Genomic DNA, 20,202 nt, shown 5'->3' with positions numbered 1-20,202 from the left:
ATATTATGTACCTATACTAATGGTTAGAATAAAAGCAAAACATCTAAAGCAGGACTTAATAATTTTCTTTTTACCTATTTTGAGTCTTATTACCCTGTGATTCTAATAGCAATTTTGTGCTAATCTCAGTATACTTTTCCTCACTTATGTAAATATATGTATGCATACATATAGTTTTATTAATATAAGAGATTTTGCTTTTTTATAAAAATAGGATCATACTATACAAGTTATTCTTTAATTTTCTCTTTTCCTTTAAAGAATATATTATGGACATCTTTACAAATCCACTTCATTCTTTATACTTCTGATATAATGTTGCTTATTTATTAATATGGATAGGACATGTAATAAATTTATTCATGTCTCCTCATTATTACAAATCATAGAATAATGAACATCTTAAATCAGGTACCAGCAGTTTGCTGCTCATGTGCAAAGAGATGGTTTTGAAATGCAAATTGAGAGGTTTTCAGTGAGGTTTTGCTCATTTCTTAGACTTCCTCCTCCTGTGAATCACCTAAGAAGGAATAAATATTGGCATTGTCTGTTGACTTGCATGAAGTGCACACCATCCACCTACTTTTTCCAACTTTTGCAAACATTTGTCACAGTTCAGTTCAGTTCAGTCATGTCTGACTCTTGTTCTGTTGTGTCCGACTCTGTTCAGTTGTGTCCAACTCTTTGTGACTCCAAGTACTGCAGCATGCCAGGCTTCCCTGTCTATCACCAACTCCGGAGTTTACTCAAACTCATGTCCATTGAGTTGGTGATGCATCCAACCATCTCATCCTCTGTTGTCCCCTTTTCCTCCCGCCTTCAATCTTTCCCAGCATCAGGGTCTTTTCAAAATGAGTCAGTTCTTCGCATCAGGTGGCCAAAGTATTGGAGCTTCAGCTTCAACATCAGCCCTTCCAATGAACACCCAGGACTGATCTTGTTTAGGATGGACTGGTTGGATCTCCTTGCAGTCCAAGGGACTCTCAAGAGTCTTCTCCAACACCACAGTTCAAAATCATCAATTCTTCCCTGCTCAATCTTTCTTTATAGTCCAACTCTCACATCCATACATGACTACTGAAAAACCATAGCCTTGGCTAGACGGACCTTTGTTGGCAAAGTAATGTCTCTGCTTTTGAATATGCTGTCTAGGTTGGTCATAGCTTTTCTTCCAAGGAGCAAGTGTCTTTTAATTTCTTGGCTGCAGTCACAATCTGCAGTGATTTTGGAGCCCAAGAAAATAAAGTCTGTCACTGTTTCCATTGTTTCCCCATCTAATTGCCATGCAGAGCTCACTGAAAATAAATAGGGAGAGGATGTAGACTGGCCCAAGGCATCATGTCTCTAGATTAATGAGTTTCATTATACACACATTTCATTAGTGTTAGTACTGCACTATCAGCTACAGTATCCCCTGGCTTCATGTGACTATAAATTAGAATTAATTAAAATTAAAAATTCAACTGCTCAGTCACACCAGCCACTTTTCTAATGCTCACTGGCTATATGCATCTAATGATGACTGTATTAGACCATGCAGATATTTCTGTGACCACTTCCATCATCACAGAAAGTTCTGTTGCACAGTGCTGATTTAGAGATACCATAGAGTTTCATTTTTAAATAAACAAGTGGAAAGTAAATTCCTTGTTTCTGTCTCTAGAATATCCTCCTCAATGCATGCCGTGTAAAAAATGAATGGTTGGAAACCCATTTGGAAGCTTCCATTAATGAGCTCTTTGAGCAGAAACAGCAATTGGAAGATATTGTGACTCCTATCTTCACGAAAATGGCTACACCACGTAAGTTTTGGATAAAAATGATTTGAAAGTTGCGTAAAAATTAGATTCAGTGTTGTTATTTCTGAGATAATCAGATTTCAACAATCTTCATGAAGTAGCCATTAACCTTATTATAAGCTCTAATCCATAACTCAGTTTCATTCAGTTCCAGTATTAATAATAGCTAAAAATAATAACTGAGTTATTTCTATAATGTCTAGTACTAATCTTATTACCATCACTAATCATTTAATTTTATGTAATTTGCTATGGTTTTGACTAATGATTTTCAACCAGAAAGCATGTCTTTCAAGGAGACAGAGAGGCAGAATTTGAAAAAAAATTTTTTTTCAGTGATGAAAGTCTATAGTTTGAAAAGCCTGTTGTGGGAATACTGTACTGTCATTGGAGAAGGTACACTATCAGAATCTTGGTGGCACGTGTACCTAAGATTTTAAAGCTATCAGCTTTACTGAGATAGAATTCTCATACCATGAAATTCACCATTTAAAAATGTCCAATTCAGTGGTTTTTGGTATATTTTCGGTTATATAAGCATCACCACTGTCTAATTTTACTGCATAATTTCTCATTTTACTGTCCCAAAAGAAACACCATACCCATTAGTAGTCAATACCCATTCCTTGGTTCCACAAGTCCCTGGCAACCACTAATTTACTTTTTATCTCTATGGATTGCCTGTTCTGAACATTTCATAGAATCATACAGTCTGTCACCTTTTGTGTCTGACTTCTTTCACTTTGCATAATGTTTTTAAGGTTCATCATGTTGTAATATATGTCAGTATTCCTTTTTATTGTTAAATCATAGTCCATTGTGTGGATTCAAATTTATTCATTAATAGACATTTGAGTTTCTGTTCATTTGACTATTATAAATAATGCTGCTGTGAACTTTGTGTACAGATTTTTATGTGGCCACATGTTTTCATTTCTCTGGGTCTGTATTTAGAGGGGGAATTGCTGGGTCACATGGTACCTCTATTTCTGACCTTTGGAGGAATTACCAAACTGTTTCCAAATTTCTATTTTCATAAGCAATATATATAAGGATTCCAATTTTCTCCACATTGTTATCAACATTTGTTATTACCTTAAAAAATATTTTTTAGCTCTTTTAGTGGGTATGAAGTATCTTAATGTAGTTCCCATTTGCATTTCCTTAATTACTGATAATGTTAAACATTCTTTCATGTGCTTACTGGCCATTTGCATATTTTCTTTGGAGAAATGTCTTTTTGAATCTTTTGCCTATTTTTAAGTTGAGTTGTCTCCTTGTTTTTTGATTGAACTATATACTTGATTTATAATATATTAGTTTTAGGTATATAACATAGTAATTCAATATGTTAATAGAATTTAAAGTTACTGCAAAGTAATGACTGTACTTCCCTCTGTTGTTCAATATATCCCTGTTGCTTGTTTATTTTATGTGTAGTAGTTTATATCTCTTACTATTCTACCCCTCTTTTACCCCTCCTGTCTTTCCCCTCCTACTGGTAACCACTAGTTTTTTCTGTATATCTGTGAGTCTATTAGTTTTATTACATTCATTGTTTTTTGCAAAAAATTTTTAGATTCCACATGTAAGTAATTGTATATAGTATTTGACAAGACTTTCTGAGATATAGTCTATCAGAGATATTGACTTTTAATTTTCTTTTTTTTTGAAGTTATTTTTGGCTGGTTTTGGTATCAGGATAATGATGGCCTCATAGAATGAATTTGGGAGTATTCCCTCATCTTCAATTTTTGGAATAGTTTGAGAAGGAAAGGAATTAACTCTTTTTTGTATGTTGGGTAAAATTTTTATGAAGTCATTCAGTCCTGTCTTTTGCTTTCTAGACGTTTTGAAAATTACAAATTCAATTGCATGACTGCCGATTGATCTGTTCAAATTGTTTCTTTTTGATTTAGTGTTTAAAAATTTATGTTTCTAGAAATTTGACCATTTATTCTAGGCCATTTAGTTTGTTGGCATGTAACTGTTCATAATATTCTCTTATGACTTTTTTATATCTCTGTGGTATCAGTTATTTCTCCTCTTTCATTTCTTATTTTGTTTATTTGGGTTCTCTTTTTTTCTTGATTTGTCTGGCTAAAGGTTTATCAATTTTATTTATTTAAAAAACTACTGATTTCATTGATCTTTTCTACAGTTTTTTGGTCTCTATTGTATTTATTTCTTCTCTGATTTTTTTTCCTTCCTTCTGCTGACTTTGGACCTTATTTGTTTTTCTTTTTCTAATTCTTTTATATGAAATTAAAGGAAGGTTAGGTAAGTTAGGTTGTTTATTTGAGATATTTTTTGTTACTTGACGTATTCCTGTATTGCTATAAACTTTCCTTTTAGAACTTCCTTTTCTACATCCTGTAGATTTTGAAGATCTTTTGTGTTTACATTTTCACTTGTTTTGAGGTATTCTCTGTTTTTCTCTTTACTGACTCATTGGCTCATTGGTTTTTTAGCAGCATGTTGTTTAGTCTCCGCATGTTTGTATTTTTCTTCTTATTTTTGAATTGTAAAACTTCTTTGTATATCTTGGGTATAAGGCTCTTATCAGATATATAACTTGCAAATGTTTTCTCCCATTATGTGAATTATCTTTTTCATTTCCATAATTGTGTTCTTTGAAGCAGAAAAGGCTTTAAGTTTGATGAAATCTAATTTATCTATCTTTCCCTTTGTTGATTGTGCTTTCAGTGTCATATCGGAGAAACATTGCCTTGTCTAAGGTCTCCAAGATTTATTTTTATGGTTTTTTTTTTTTGTAAGACTTTTTACAGTTTTTTGAGCCTGATGTCTAAACATGTCTATGATTCATTTTAAAGTTGCTATTTGTTTATGGTGTCAGGTAGGAATCCAACTTCATTTCTTTTGAATGTGAATACCCAATACTTAAGATATTTATGTTTATCAAAAGGAACTGCGGTTTTTTCAAAGGTGAAGGTACTGAATGTATCCTCAGTAGTATGATAGACTGTCCCTTGCCACCTGTATCTAATATTGAATGAGCATACCCACTGCACTATCTTAGGTCCCTGAAGGGAAATAGATACCTTTGCATTGTTCTTGTCTTTCAGGAGTCCATCACCCAGTTTGTGAGTAAACAAGTATTCTTGAATGGATAAGCTAAATGCTGGTGTAACTCAGGGAGGCCTAAAACATAAAGAGAAAGCATCATGAAGAAAGAGGAATTTCCTGGAAAGATAGGTAGCCAGGGTGGAGTATATAGGAAATTATGAAATGAAAGTACAATATGATGATGAAAAATTGAAATATGGAAATAGGGAAGTGGTCAGTATCCATCTGGCTGATTGTAGTTGAGTCTGAATTGGGGAACGAGTAGAAAAATAAGGTTGAAAGTTAGCTTTCATTAAAAGTACTGGATTATAAGCTTAGATGTTTGGGCTTTACTTCCAGGGCCATGGGTTGCCATTAAGGGCTTTGTTTGGAGTAGGAAAAATGAGGATTTAAGTAGTGGAAAATAATCTGGCTTTCCTTGCAAAATGGTTTGGAGGGAGAAGAGACCAGAGGGAGTGAGACCAGTGTAGTCCAGAAGGAGATGGTCAAGATGCTTATATAGTCAATTCCCACCTTTCCCTGAGCTATCACTATTGTTAGTCTGGCCCAACAATCATTTCTCTTTCTCTTATCACCTCTGGGAAAGAATTGCAGAATGCTTCAATCAAGATGGTGGTATAGAAGGACGTGGAGCTCACCTTTTCCTCAGATACATAAGAAATACACCTACATGTGGAACAGTTATCACAGAATAACTATTGAACACTATTGAACAGAAATCTCAGATACCTAGAAGTGCAGGGACGATCTCCATGTAACTGGGTAGGATAAAAGGAAAGAAGGAAGGAAGCAGGACAGGATCTGTGCCCCTGGAAGAGAGCTGCAAAAGAGGAAATGTTCCCATGCCCTAGGAAGTTGTCACACTGGTGGTGAGATCACCCAGGATGGAAAGGGAGCTTCAGAGGCTTGGAGGAGAACACAGCAGTCAGTTTGTAGCAGGCAGAACAGACAGAAACCAACACAGAGGGCCTGTACTACCTTGCTGCAGTCCCCAGCCAGAGATATCAACCTGCTGGTGTGTTGCATAGGCTGTGTGCTGAAACTCATGCTTCAGAGGACAGACTTGAGGAAAGAACTGGGGTTAGCCTTGCAAAGACAACCTGAAGGGGCTAGAGTGTTGTATGGACCCAAACCAGAGGTGTGTGTGGGAGAAGCCCAGCCTGCCATAGAAGTGAAATGCCATTGTTAAGAGGTGCACAAAAGGAAGGACAGGTCCTGTCATAGCAGCCTCACTTTTGACAGTCTCATGGCTGGCCTGCCACCACCCTTGAAACCCCATTGTTAATGCAAGGGTAAAGGGGGTGGTGGGGTCTGCCATAGGTGCTTCTTTCTCAGAGCTGCCTGTGTGAACTCTGGGGTATGCAAGGATGCCCACACTCAGAGGCAGAGTTGAAAGCAGAGCCCTCTCCCCAATGGCTATATGATCCACAACACTGTTGCTAGCTTTGTAACTCAGTGCCTCTGGGACATGCAAGTGGATAGTGGGTGCTCCTGTGGCTGGGATAGGTCTGGCCTTAGCAGCTGTGGGCTTTGTGTGTGCATGCACATGAAGGTGGGGCTGGAGTCTGGGCTTCTTCCATATCTCCCAGTTGTGCAACTACTGTGGTCCTGGTACTTGACTTCAGAGGATTGGTGCCTGTGTATCTGCATTTAGTGGCTTTGTGAACATAGTGTGTGAGAGACACAGGGCTGATTGTCTGTATTCCCACAGTGGAGGTGGGGCCCAGGGTAGTGTACACAATAGTGTACTTTGTGAGCCCCCACAATGGGTGACAGCGATACCACAGAGAGTGCTCCCTAGTGAACAGCTCTAATGGAAGAATGCTCAGTTGCCTCCTCTTGCAGTAGGAGCACTCCAATCCTGCCTGCTACACAGTGAAGCTTAGAAATGGATCTGGGGGCTTCTTTCTAACAACTAGGGAGCAGACCCTGACTCTAACAGCGCTGTGACAACTACAGAGCAAAGAAGAGGCCCCATTCAGCATCCAGTGCAGGCTGTGATCACCACATCATCAGTCATACCTTCTATCAACAGGATAATGGCCAGCACACACTGAGGAAAGATGCTGCAGGCATCCATACTAAAAAACAGCCCTTGTACCAAAAATATTAAACAGACACAAAGCCATGTAGGGACACTTTTACATAAAAATAGCCCTTCAAGACCACAGTAGATAATTGTTTCTCCTAAACTCATAGAGTAAGAGAAATACAAGTAAAATGAAGAATCAGAGGAACCATTCCCACTTTTAATCTTTGATTGAAAGATCAAGAGAATTCCCCTGAAAGAACAATGAAACAGACCTCTTCAGCTTAATAGACACCAAGTTAGAAAAGGAAATAATGAAAATGCTGAATGAATTAAACAGGGCTTTCATTAGAAATGCAGATTACTGTAAAAAAAGAACTGGAAACTATAAAGAGGAACCAAGAAAAATTAGAAAATTCATTTGCTGAGATAAAAACTGAATGTAAGGCAAAAGGTAGCAGATTGATAATGGAGAAGAATGAATAAGTGATCTGCAAGTTAAAATAATGGAAATCTCCCAGTCAGAAATCTCCCAGTTTGATTCCTGGGTTGGGAATATCCACTGGAGAAGGGATATGCTACCCACTCCAGTATTCTTGGGCTTCCCTTGTGGCTCAGCTGGTAAAGAACCCACCTGCAATGCAGGAGACCTGGGTTCGATTCATGAGTTGGGAAGATTCCCTGGAGAAGGGAAAGGATACCTAGAATTCCATGAACTGTATAGTCCATGGGGTCACAAAGAGTCACACATGACCGAGCGACTTAAATACTTTCACCCAGTCAGAAGAGCAGACAGAAAGAAAATTAAAAAAAAAAGAAAGCAATATAAAAAGACCTTTATATTATTTTGTTGTTGTTCAGTCACTAAGTTATGTCTGACTCTTTGTTACCCTATAGACTGCAGCTTCCCTGTCCTTTACTATCTCCCAGAGTTTGCTCAGATTCCTGTCCATTGAGTCAGTGATAAAGTGTGCCAACCTACACATAATAGGGGTCCCAGAAGCAGAAAAAAAAGGGAATGAAAATGTATTTTTAAAAGTTATGGCTGAAAACTTCCCAAATCTAAAGAAAGAAACAGATATCCAGGTACAGGAAGCACAGAGGGTACCAAAGAAGATGAATTCAAACAGAGCTACACCAAAACATAGTTAAAATGGCAAAAGTTAAAAATAAAGAGAGGGTTCTAAAGGCAGTAAGAGAAAAGTGGTGGTTTAGTCACTAAGTCATGTCCAACTCTTGAGTTAATTACAAGGGAACCTCCATAAAGCTATTAGCTGATTTCTCTACAGAAATGCTGCAGGCCAGAAGAGAGTGGCAGGATATACTGAAAGTCCTGAAAGGAAAAATTTGCAATCTAGGATACTCTACCAGCAAGATTATCATTTAAAATAGAAGGAGAGATCAAGAGTTTCTCAAACAAGTAAAAGGTAAAACAATAGTGCAATACCAAACCTGTTCTGAAGGAAATATTGAAAGATTGTCTCTAAGTAGAAAAGAAGCAAGAATCTATAGGAAAGAGCAAATCACAGGTGGAAGTAAATTAAATGAGTCAGTAACAGATTTTTTTTTTCCCATGAGTTTCATGGTTTTATTAACACAAACACAATGTGTATATGAGCTGTCTATTCATTTTATTTGCTGCATAGCCTGATGTCGGGATTGCTGACTCTAATAACCAGCTGGACTGCTCTTTCCACAATGGCTTTTCAGTCTTTTCAGTTCTTGGAGGAGATGTGAGCAATCTCAGCATAGTAAGATTTGTTGCACATCAGCAGCACTTCAAACTCTTCGATGTTGTGACTAGGAGCTTCCAGAGGCCCTAGGCAACATGTGCTCTGTTTTCTTGTTGCTCCTGTAACCAGTATTAGGCATCAAGATGTGGCCCTTGTATTTCCCATACACCCTGTTGTCAGTGTTTCTGGGTTTCTGCCAGTTCCAGTTAATTTTTACATATTTATTTGGCTGGTGTCAGATGAACTTCTTGCCCTCTTTTTTAAGATCTTGGACTTCACAAGGGGTCTGGGGTTAGCCGTGATGCCAAGTAGGAGATGACTGCCACTTCTGTATGCAGAGCTGAGGAAGAGAGCAGTACACAGATTTTTAAAAATGAAATAATATTTTTTCTATGAAAGTAATAACCACAATAAACAGCAAAAGGATAAACATGAAGATGTAAAATAGAACATCAAAATCATAAAATGTGGGGGAGGAAAGTAAGAAAATGATACTTTTTTAGAATGTATTTGAACCTGTTTGACTACCAGTCTAAAGCAAGTGGGCTTCCCTGGTGGCTCAGCAGGTAAAGCACCTGTTTGCAATGCAGAAGACCTGGGTTCGATCCCTGGGACGGGAAGATCCCCTGGCAATCCACGCAAGTACTCTTGCCTGGAAAATCCCACGGATGGAGGAGCCTGGTAGGCTACAGTCAGTGGGGTCACAAAGAGTTGGATATGACTGAGTGATGACACTTTCACTAAAGCAAGTAGATATAGGAAGGGGTTAACATACTGAAAACCAGGGTAACCACAAATCATCCTCCTCCTTTCCTTATCTGTATTTGATTTTCTCTCTCCTCTCTGAGTGTAAACTACTACTATTATTTCCACTTCCCCCTCTGTCACTGGGGGTCTCTGCTTTAGTGGTGTGCTCCTCCATGCTTTAGACACAAAGAAGGAGGGGACAGCAAATCAGAGCAATACTTGGGTGCTCTAGGCCAGTTAAGAAGCCTTACATTGGCTGAAGGGAGATGCCTGACTACTTACACTGAGCTTTTGTTTATCCAGAGCCATGATGAACTCCAACAAGATGACCATCAACTTGGCCCTCTTTGGCATGACTCAAAGTGGAAAAGTTCTGCTGGGAACATTATTCTGGGAAGCACTGACTTCCAGAGCAGCTTTGCTCCATGCTCTGTGACCAAAGATTGTAGCCTGGGCCGCAGCTGTCACTTCCGCAGCTTCATGCGTCGAGGAGGGCAAGAGGTGACTCTGCAGGTCCAGGTGTTGGACACGCCGGGTTACCCGCATAGCAGGCTGAGCAAGAAGCACGTGAGACAGGAGATCAGGGAGGCCCTGGCACATCACTTTGGGCAGGAGGGTCTGCACCTTGCACTGCTGGTCCAGAGAGCAGACGTGCCTCTCTGTGGACAGGAAGAATCTTCCCCAGTCCAGATGATCCAGGTAAAGAGCAGTCACACCAGTAACATTATGCCCATTTTGGATGGCATCACCTTAATAGGAATGAACTATGAAAACTGGTTAAAGAGATATTTTAAACAAGTAGTTTAAAACAGGCGCTGGTCACATAGAAAAAACTGGTAAAAAATTACTTGATTCTCCCACCAAGAGTCATTTTTACAAATTCCTTTTGAGGAATTCAGTCAGTCATTTTATACCTGGGAAATGACTTCTTATTTTACAAAAGAAAACAAAACAAAAAAATGAGATACTGAACTTAGGTTAACTAAATCTCAAACTCCTAAGGAACTGAGAATTTGATTGTCTGTGTGGTCTCAGACTATCTGCCTCAGAATCAACTGAGCTGTTTGTTAAAAATGCAGATTCATCCAAGCCTTACTGAAACAGAATCTCAAGAGTAGAGCTTGCCTATCTGTGTTTGCATAAACTTTCCATATATTTCTCTAAAACAGTCAAGTTTAGAACCACGGAACTAAAATACCGACTTGCATCCTTTCAACAAGGGACAACCTCTTACAGTTTGCCATAAATGGTGGGGTGAGGGTGGTGGTGGTGGTCACTCTGCTTCAGTCATTGAACACTGTATTGAGTACTAGCAGAGTTTAATGATTGGTGAGTGATAATATGAGCCCTGCCCTCAAAACACTCACAGTCTAGAAGAGACAAATAGATAAACACGTATATGACAACACATTAAGTGCCAAAGCAGTGCAATGTATAACTCCTCAGTGGAGGAAGCATCACTGAGACCTACATCATGGCAAAAATTCAGGGGAGATTTACACTTTATTTATAGGAAAGAAATTAGGAACTGTAGAAGCTTTGCTTGCCTCATCTGTAGGGTGAATAACTGCTCTATGCCAGCCATGAGATCACAGGGACCTCAGGGTGAATAAAAATAATATATGCCATCTTCCCTAATGGTTCATCTGTTTGTTCATTTATTCACTTTCTTGATTCTCCAGTCTAGGACCACCCAGATTTAACTGCTGAACTTGACTAGTATTACTCAGTAGCCTCATTAATTGACCTAACTCAGAGAGCTCATCTCTACTAGAAGTTCCAAAGTAAACTACATGGAGAATAGCGAGTAGACATTTTCAATCAAAATGAATTTGAATGAATGCTACTCTATTTCTGGTCCAATCTCTGATTATGTTGATATAGAATTTGTTACGCTTAGAAAGATAGTATACTTTGCTTTAAAGAAAGATATTTTCCTTTAACTAGTAAAGACACAAGATTGTTTGTTCTAAATGACACACATTTTCTTTTTCAGTAACTATAGCTGTTTCTAAAAAAAAAAAAAAGCATATGTGTAATCACAAAAAACTAGTGGAAAAAATTAGGGTGACAAGAGTATAAAAAATAATCCTCATCATCCAACTCCTGAAAAATCAAGAACATTCTGTACAAAAGCAAAGATGATTGCAATTAAGAAACAATGTGAAATCTAAGAAAACCCATGAACCTCCTCTAACCTATTAAAGCCAGCATTTCAAACAATATTTCTGGTAGAAATCAAAAGGGGGGCCCTGGAGCTATACTGTCAGTGTAATTTTTAAGCAGCTTAAAAAATTCATTTAAAGTTCCTATTAAATAGACATTTAACTCTATAGATGGATGTAATCCAGTAAACTCTGTAAATGGATAAATATTTCTCAAAAACTAACCTGACTCTCTCTGTATGTCTCCAGATTTTTCTTTCTGCTGATCCAAAAAGGACATTTTAAGAGACATACATTTTGAAAATGGATTTTTCCAGTTTTAGGATACAGAACTATATTATAATCCCTATTTTTTTTATACAAGTGAATTTGTTTCATACATGTCTCTGATCCTTTTAAATGGTATTTGGCATACATACAGCCTTCACTTCTTATGGCTGCCTTCCTTAAGTCAGTGTCCAATTCAGGAGTTGAAGGCAGAGAGAAGATGCGCGAGGGAGACTCAGATCCAGAACAATTTTCCAAGAGTAAGTAACCTCTCTCCCAGGAGAGATTTAGTAATCCTCTGCAGGGTCATGACCCCTGGAGGCACTGCAGTCCTATTCTGGGCTTCCACCTTGATCTCTGGGTGAAGACTGCCTAAGCACAGGCTGGCTGTTTATGACCTTCTTCCTGAAGGTGCCTCGATACTAGTGGCAGCCATCTGGATGTGCTCACAGATCGGGAGCAGCTGCAGGATGTCTGAATACTCAACAGGACCCACAGCTGTTAGGAAGGAGCAAAGGGTGGTTAAGTTCCTCTGCTTCCAGACACACCCTGGATTTCTTTTTCTTCCTGGCTCACACAAAAATGAGGAACAGAACATCTGTCTTCACCTTTGCCTTTCCCCCTTTCTGGGGGCACTGATGCCCTCCATGGAAGGAGTCTTCAAGGCCAGTGCCAGAGAAGTGACCTCTTCTTTTCCTGCACCTCCCTGTTGTCTCTTTAAATCTCTCTGTTTGTGCTCTAATATTTTATAGAGGGGTTATAAGCTGCCAGTTGTGACAACTGAAATGGTTCCTCAAATGATCCTTTTCTCTTTATGTCAGGCCTTCCTTAATCTACAGCAAAACAGTAGAGATGTTAGTGTCTCCCCAAAATGGAGAAAAAAGGGAATGATTCATCTGAATCTTATCATTTGAATTTTTTAAAAAATCCCTAAATTATAGATCAGAGCGTATAAAATCGGCCCCTCTGGTAGCTCAGATGGTAAAGAATCTGCCTGCAAGTGGGTTTGATCCCTGGGTTGGGAAGATCCCCTGGAGGAGAGCATGGCAACCCACTCCAGTATTCTTGCCTAGGGAATCCCCATGGACAAAGAAGCCTGGCGGTCCATAGTCCATGGGGTCGCAAAGAGTTGGACACGACTGAGTGACTGAACACACAGCATATATAATAGTCTCCTTAAGGAAAGTGCTAGCACGCAGTCAAACTGCACTAGGAATTGAATCCAGGAATTGATTACATTCTTTCCATGGTCATGGTATCATGTTTGTATTATTACTGTATACAATCAGGTTTCAAGCAAATATTTTGATTTCAAATGAACAACTTGACTGCTGATGTTATAGATGGGTGTACACAGATGGGGTTTAGAAAGACCAATGCAAGACCTGCACATACTGAACAGAGATCATGGGCTTAGCTGTTCCACAGAATTCAGCTGAAATGTGTCTGCTACAGTTCCAGGTACATGACTATAGATGTTGCTTAACACAACTTTCTTGGCTTCAGTTCCGCATTTATAAAATGGGGATAATTTACCTAGTTAGAGAGTTCTGAAGGCTGTATTTAAAAAATGTAATGTGCTTGGCATCATGCCTGAATTAGAGCAGGTTCATAGTAGGTTTCCAGAAAATTGCCACTACTGTTATTGTTTTGTCATCGGTGTCTAGACCGTGATGAGTAACTTCTTCAAATGAACTACTAGATATGAGCAACACATTGCAGAGGTTAAGAGCCTGGGTCCTACAGTCAGTTATCCTGTGTTCAATTTCCTACTTAGTTACTTGCTTTGTTACCTTGGGCAAATAACTTCTCTAAACTTCAACCTTTTCAGTGATAAATGGAAAAGATAATAGTTTCTGGGTTACTTTTGGAATGAATGTCATATTAACATAATGGTAAATTAATTTCTGTCAAGTGCACAATAAATGTTACCTATGATTACTTTTTTGCTACTATTTGTTTTACCCTAAAATTGAGACATATTATCTGTAGCCTTCTTTGGAATTATTTTGATAGGATTCATAAAAAAGAGTGAAACCAAACTTACATAGCCCTGATGTATAAGAACTTCCGTATTAATTTAGGGAAAAAAAAAATGTGGGAAAAAAAATTCACTGGCTTAGTAACATTAAACTGAGAAGCCTCACTTTAGTGGGAAGGACAGGGACCTGGCAGTCAGGGAACCTCTGTTACGGGCCCAAGTCTGCCAATAATCAGCAATGTGGCTTTGACCAAGTCATTTAATATCACAAGGCCTTAATATCCTCATCTGTAAAATAAGGCAATTTTGACAGATGATCTCTAAGGTTGACTCTTCTCTAAATCTGATCTAACAAGGCTTATCATTCAGCTTTGGCTCTCTAAGAAGAAAATGTGGTGCTCTAAGTGGGAAGAGAATAAGGGAATAACATAAAGAATGGTCCTTCTTGTCCTCCTGATCCATGATAATTTTTTTTTCTCAGTTGATGTAATAGTTGGCTTTTTTAAAAGTTTCCCCCTAAAAAGACCAGATGCTATGATTTCATCAACCACAAACAAATGGGGCAGGGCTGGTGAGGTCCTGGGAAAATGAACACAATTCCTGGAAAACAAAGTTTATATCCTAACTAGTTGTCCCAAAAGGACTAGATGGACTCATACCCATTAGCACTTTGAAATCAAACAATTTATGATTATTATAAATTTTCTATCTAGCTTAGTATTATATTTAAATTGTTAACACCAGATAACTTACATTAACTTATCTTTCTTTTGGATTTTTATGTGAGGTATCAATCAACCATGATTATTCTCTGGGTCTGTAGAGAACATGTTTGGCCACTAACATGATGACTATACACCAAGCGACACTACTTTCAAATATTCAACTATTTTCTGGCCAAAAATCAATTTAAAGAATATAAGCTAAATCAACCATTCTCTTCTATTTTTGGCAGTAATTCAAAAGTGCAATTTCTCTCACAGTTTAGGACATGAGCATCTTTTCATAAGTAATTACCAACATGTAAAAACTTTCCAGTGGCTCAATACACGGACTCGTAAGTGGTGTCAAGCTTACAAATCTATTATCCTTTGCTTTAACTCATTTTTCCTGAATGATATTATGGTTTAAAGCAGAGCAAACGTCTGGTGGAAACAAAGCGGGGGAGGGCATGTTCATGTTACAATATAGAAAGCCAGGTACTAAAAACACACTGTGAGTCTTACACCATTTAATGCAGTAGGTACTAACCAAGAAAGAGGAGAGTTCTATGTTATAACTCAGGAGAGAACCACTCGAGCCAAACAGTTTATTTAACATTAATTTGTATTATGGTGATGTTGTATAAATATTTAATAACAAATATAGCCCATGCATCAACCAATACCCAGAGAATAGTTCTGGCAGTAGCACTCAAGGGAGCTTAAGGACAGTAGCTATTTATTAACTTATATTAAACATTTCAATATAAGCACATCAATAATGCACTGGGGAATATAAGGTCTGGCACTAAATTTGAGAAACTTCTAGAGGCAAGAATGATGAAAGATCAGTAGTTGTACTTGTTAAAAATAAAATCCCAATACTATACAATTCCCAGTAATGCTCAATCACGTTCTTTACCTGGTATGTCTTTATCGCCTGAGAAATTCCTTGCTAATTTCTATGCTCAAGGCATCATCACATGCCAGATACATTTTCTGATCCCTCCCTTAACCCCCACATTACACCCCCCATCCAAAATTAGGCTAAATGTCTGCCTCTGTAGCGCCAATATATTTTCTATCACATTTGCGAGGACAACAAACTAAATGTACTTTTTCCCTATGTGTCCCTCTTCCTTAGCCCTAAGCTTAGTTAGTAAACAAGAATTTTCATCACATACAAGCAGGAAATGCATGTTTTGTACCATTCCTTGTCTCGGAACAAAGTAGATCCCTCAATAAGTATTTGCAGCAGGAATAAATCCCCCAGAGAGCTTTTAAAAATTTACATCCCCAGGTTCCATCCCTGAAGATTTTGATGCACTTTTAATAAGCACCCTAAGTGATTCTGGTGTAAATGGCCCAGAAATCTTCGTATTCTCAGAACCTAAATCTGTTATATTTAGCATGTCATTGATTTTTCAACCATTTAGGTTAATTTTTCGGGTTGCAATAAAAATACCACCAACTCCCTGGCTTAAGCAACAGAAATTTATTGCCTGTCAGTTCTGGAGGCTATATGTCTGAAACAGATGTCAGCAGGTGAGTTTCTTCTGAGGGTTGAGAGTGAGGGATGTGTCCAAGGATTCTCTCCTTGGCTTATGAATGGCTGACTTTATGCTTACCTGGTGTTCTCCCAGTATTCATGTTTTTGTCCAAAGTTCTGTTTTATAAAGACATATTGGATTAGAGTCCCACTCTAGTGAATTTATCTTAATTAACTGCATCTGCAATAATCCTATTTCCAAGTAAAGTCACTTTGGAGGGACTGGAGTTTAAGTCTTCAACATATCAATTTGGAGAAAGGGGTTACAATTCAATCCACAGTATGGTTTATTTATTTTCCAATTCTCTGACTTCTCTCCCACAAGAGATGTGTTAGAGTACACAGAATATACGAAAAACTCTGAGGTCTGCTAATTTTGCTATGTCACTATTAGCTAAAATGTGATGTTGACATTACACATATACTTTGATTTAACAAGAGCTATGTTCTTCAAAGTTTGGGGTGAAGGTTGGCAATTTGTGTTTTAAAGGCACATTAGTTCAGTTCAGTTCAGTCAGTCGCTCAGTCGTGTCCGACTCTCTGCGACCCCATGAATCGCAGCACGCCAGGCCTCCCTGTCCATCACCATCTCCCGGAATTCACTCAAACTCACATCCATCAAGTTGGTGATGCCATCCAGCCATCTCATCCTCTGTCATCCCCTTTTCCTCCTACCCCCAATCCCTCCCAGGGTCAGAGTCTTTTCCAATGAGTCAACTCTTCGCAAGAGGTGGCCAAAGTACTGGAGTTTCAGCTTTAGCATCAGTCCTTCCAAAAACACCCAGGGCTATCTCCTTCAGAATGGACTGGTTGGATCTCCTGGCAGTCCAAGGGACTCTCAAGAGTCTTCTCCAACACACAGTTCAAAAGCATCAATTCTTTGGCGCTCAGCTTTCTTCACAGTCCAACTCTCACATCCATACATGACCACTGGAAAAACCATAGCCTTGACTAGAAAGACCTCTGTTGGCAAAGTGATGTCTCTGATTTTGAATATGCTATCTAGGTTGGTCATAACTTTTCTTCCAAGGAGTAAGCGTCTTTTCATTTCATGGCCGCAGTCACCATCTGCAGTGATTTTGGAGCCCAAAAAGATAAAGTCTGACACTGTTTCCACGCTTTCCTCATCTATTTCCCATTAAGTGATGGGACCAGATGCCATGATCTTCGTTTTCTGAATGTTGAGCTTTAAGCCAACTTTTTCACTCTCCTCTTCACTTTCTGCCTTAAGGGTGGTGTCATCTGCATATCTGAGGTTATTGAGATTTCTCCCAGCAATCTTGATTCCAGCTTGTGCTTCTTCCAGCCCAGCATTTCTCATGATGTACTCTGCATAGAAGTTAAATAAGCAGGGTGACAATATACAGCCTTGACGTACTCCTTTTCCTATTTGGAACCAGTCTGTGGTTCCATGTCTAGTTCTAACTGTTGCTTCCTGACCTGCATACAGGTTTCTCAAGAGGCAGGAGAGGTGGTCTGATATTCCCATCTCTTTCATAATTTTCCACAGTTTATTGTGATCCACACAGTCAAAGGCTTTGGCATAGTCAATAAAGCAGAAATAGATGTTTTTCTGGAACTCTCTTGCTTTTTCTATGATCCAGCAGATGTTGGCAATTTGATCTCTGGTTCCTCTGCCTTTTCTAAAACCAGCTTGAACATCTGGAAGTTCATGGTTCATGTATTGCTGAAGCCTGGCTTGGAGAATTTTGAGCATTACTTTACTAGCGTGTGATGCCAATTAAAGTCTCTCTCTGCAAAACTCTTTTTTGCAAAGTTAGAATCTTCCTGTTAAAATAATTATTCTCTAATGTACTGATCTTGAAATATCTGAGGATTTTCTGGAAGCAGGGCATTTTTAGGAGAACCAGAAGCATACAATTATTCTATGGTGTAGACAGACTGATATGAGGAAAATTTGGGGACCTACACCTTGAGAGAGTCTTCTGAATAGAAAACAGAAAGTGCAGACTACAGGCGAATCTGTGATAATGAACTAGAGTAGAAAGAGAAGTTTCACAGCAAACTACAATTGTGTGTCCCAAAGATTAAACTTCAAAATTGAGGAACCAAAGTTTACAAATAAAACCCTGAATCTTCTATTTAAGATGATGGTGAGGGTCTAAATTCCAAATTAATCTAACATATTTATTGAGTGCACAATGTATTAGAGGCTTTGATTGATATAGGAAGACACAGACTTTCCTTCTAAGAAGTCACAGTCAAGTTGTAGAGATGAATGTGAAAATAAGTAACTCTGATGAAAGTCAGACTGTATTAGGGGTTATAACTGGTAACTGTGGTCTTGAGAGGCTTCTAATTTTTAGATATATTGTTCCACAGTTCTTATATTTTCATATTAGGTTTACATATCCCAATTCTTCTTTCCTTCCTTTTTGTTTCACCCTTGTTTCTTCATTTTTTTCAGCTGTTCAATATTATGACTCATACTTATTTAAAATAGTTTCCCAAACTACCTTTCAATTTTTCAGTATTTTTATTGAGTTTGCATTAATCTAATACCGCTCTATAGGTTTGTACTCAACCTCTGTACATCAGTTTCTCCATACCATAATTGTATCTCCCACAAATCATCACGTTGAACTTCAAAAGAACTAAAGCTCTGGCATATTATCTGGCACTAAAGAGTAGTTGTTCTCCCTTCTTTTAGAGGTTCTGGATATTTGTTATAAATTATTCCTAAGCATTTTATATTTCTCTTGCTATTACAGTGGCAGCTTTGGAAAAATTTTTCTAATGGGAGTTTTTGGAATGGAGTGAACTTTACTGTTGCGTTGTCGTGATTTCATATAACTGCAAATATTCACAGAAGTTAAATGGGTATTTCTAGATGCCTTTCATGCTGTGTTAATGACCTGCCATGCTATTACTTCTGCTTTAGGTCAGCTTTTTTACTATTCAAATAAGAACTTATTACATAACCAACTTCTACATATTACTAAACAAAGGAATACCAGCATTCAATATTTTTACCCACATTAGAGGAAGTCACCCAATAAATTGGGTTGGATTCTACATATGTGAAGAGGATGTGAATCACAGTAATATTTTGTAGTTGTTCCAAATGACCAACTGTATTTTGACAGCATTTCCATTACATGTCATCTGATTCATCAATAGATTGTAACCAGATTATATAACTATAAATTCTCAGAAAATGCTTTTAGTGATGATAATACAATATTCCCACAGAAAAAGATACGACATTCTCCTGAGCAAGGTCCTCTGACTTAAAGGATTTCAGTGGTTCTAACAGATTCAGGTTGACAGGCAAGCATGTATGACTGCTGAATGTTGCAAAGGTAATTAAATCATGCAGCACAAGACAACACAGTTTTGAAGCTGTATTTACATAAATTACAACAAAATAAAATGGAGAACTTAAGCCTTTTTTAAAAGAAAGCCCACCCATCTCTCTGCATTTGCTTACATTATTTGACTCCATCATCACTTCCCTTTATATATTTCAGTTTTAGAAACATAATGAGGTATAGGTCGGTTTACTGTCTGTGTTAAACCATAACTCTTCTGCTCATCTTTGAGAAATACAGTCAAAGGCAAATAGCCACTTACCTCCTCTCTTTCAGGAACTTCTGGGCCATGCTTGGATGAATCACACGGCCATTCTTTTCACCCATGCAGAAAAAAATAGAAGAGGCTGGGTTTCAATGAAGATGAATACTTATGTGAGGCCTCCGAAACACTGCTAAAGCTACTAAAATTCTATTCAGCGTAGGTATATTTTCCAGTATAAAAAAGGAAACTCACTTAGTGAACAAAGACTAAAAATCTTGGAAAGAATCATAGAATTTGTAAAAGAAAATTGTTACCAAGTTCTTACCTTTAAGTAAGATTTAGGTGAAAGGAAAAGGGCTTTGGGTTTTTAGAGTCAGCAACCTGTATTCAACGTGCCTTTGTGAGCAGGAATGTGGACCATCAGAATTTCCATATGCTGCCAGTGAGCACGTACATTGATATAACCACTTTGGAAAACTGTTTAGCAATTAAAAATAAGATTTTTAAGGCAAACCCTATGACACAGTAATTATATATGTCCAAAAGAAATGTATATATCTATGCATGTGTGTACAAAAATGTTCATAGCAGTACTACTTATTATAGC

At 38.1% G+C, this 20,202-nt stretch overlaps 2 pseudogenes; one reads left to right on the top strand and one right to left on the bottom strand.

Annotated features, from left to right (window-relative positions):
• Window positions 1-8,537: 8,537 nt before the first annotated feature.
• On the bottom strand, window positions 8,538-9,704 carry LOC108634851 (annotated as a pseudogene).
• LOC108634852 lies at window positions 9,624-19,957 on the top strand (annotated as a pseudogene).
• Window positions 19,958-20,202: the final 245 nt, after the last annotated feature.

Source organism: Capra hircus, unplaced genomic scaffold, assembly GCF_001704415.2.
Source record: "Capra hircus breed San Clemente unplaced genomic scaffold, ASM170441v1, whole genome shotgun sequence".
Taxonomy (NCBI): domain Eukaryota; kingdom Metazoa; phylum Chordata; class Mammalia; order Artiodactyla; family Bovidae; genus Capra; species Capra hircus.
The sequence above is the reverse complement of the archived record's forward strand: the minus strand, read 5'-3'. Positions and strand labels throughout refer to the sequence as shown.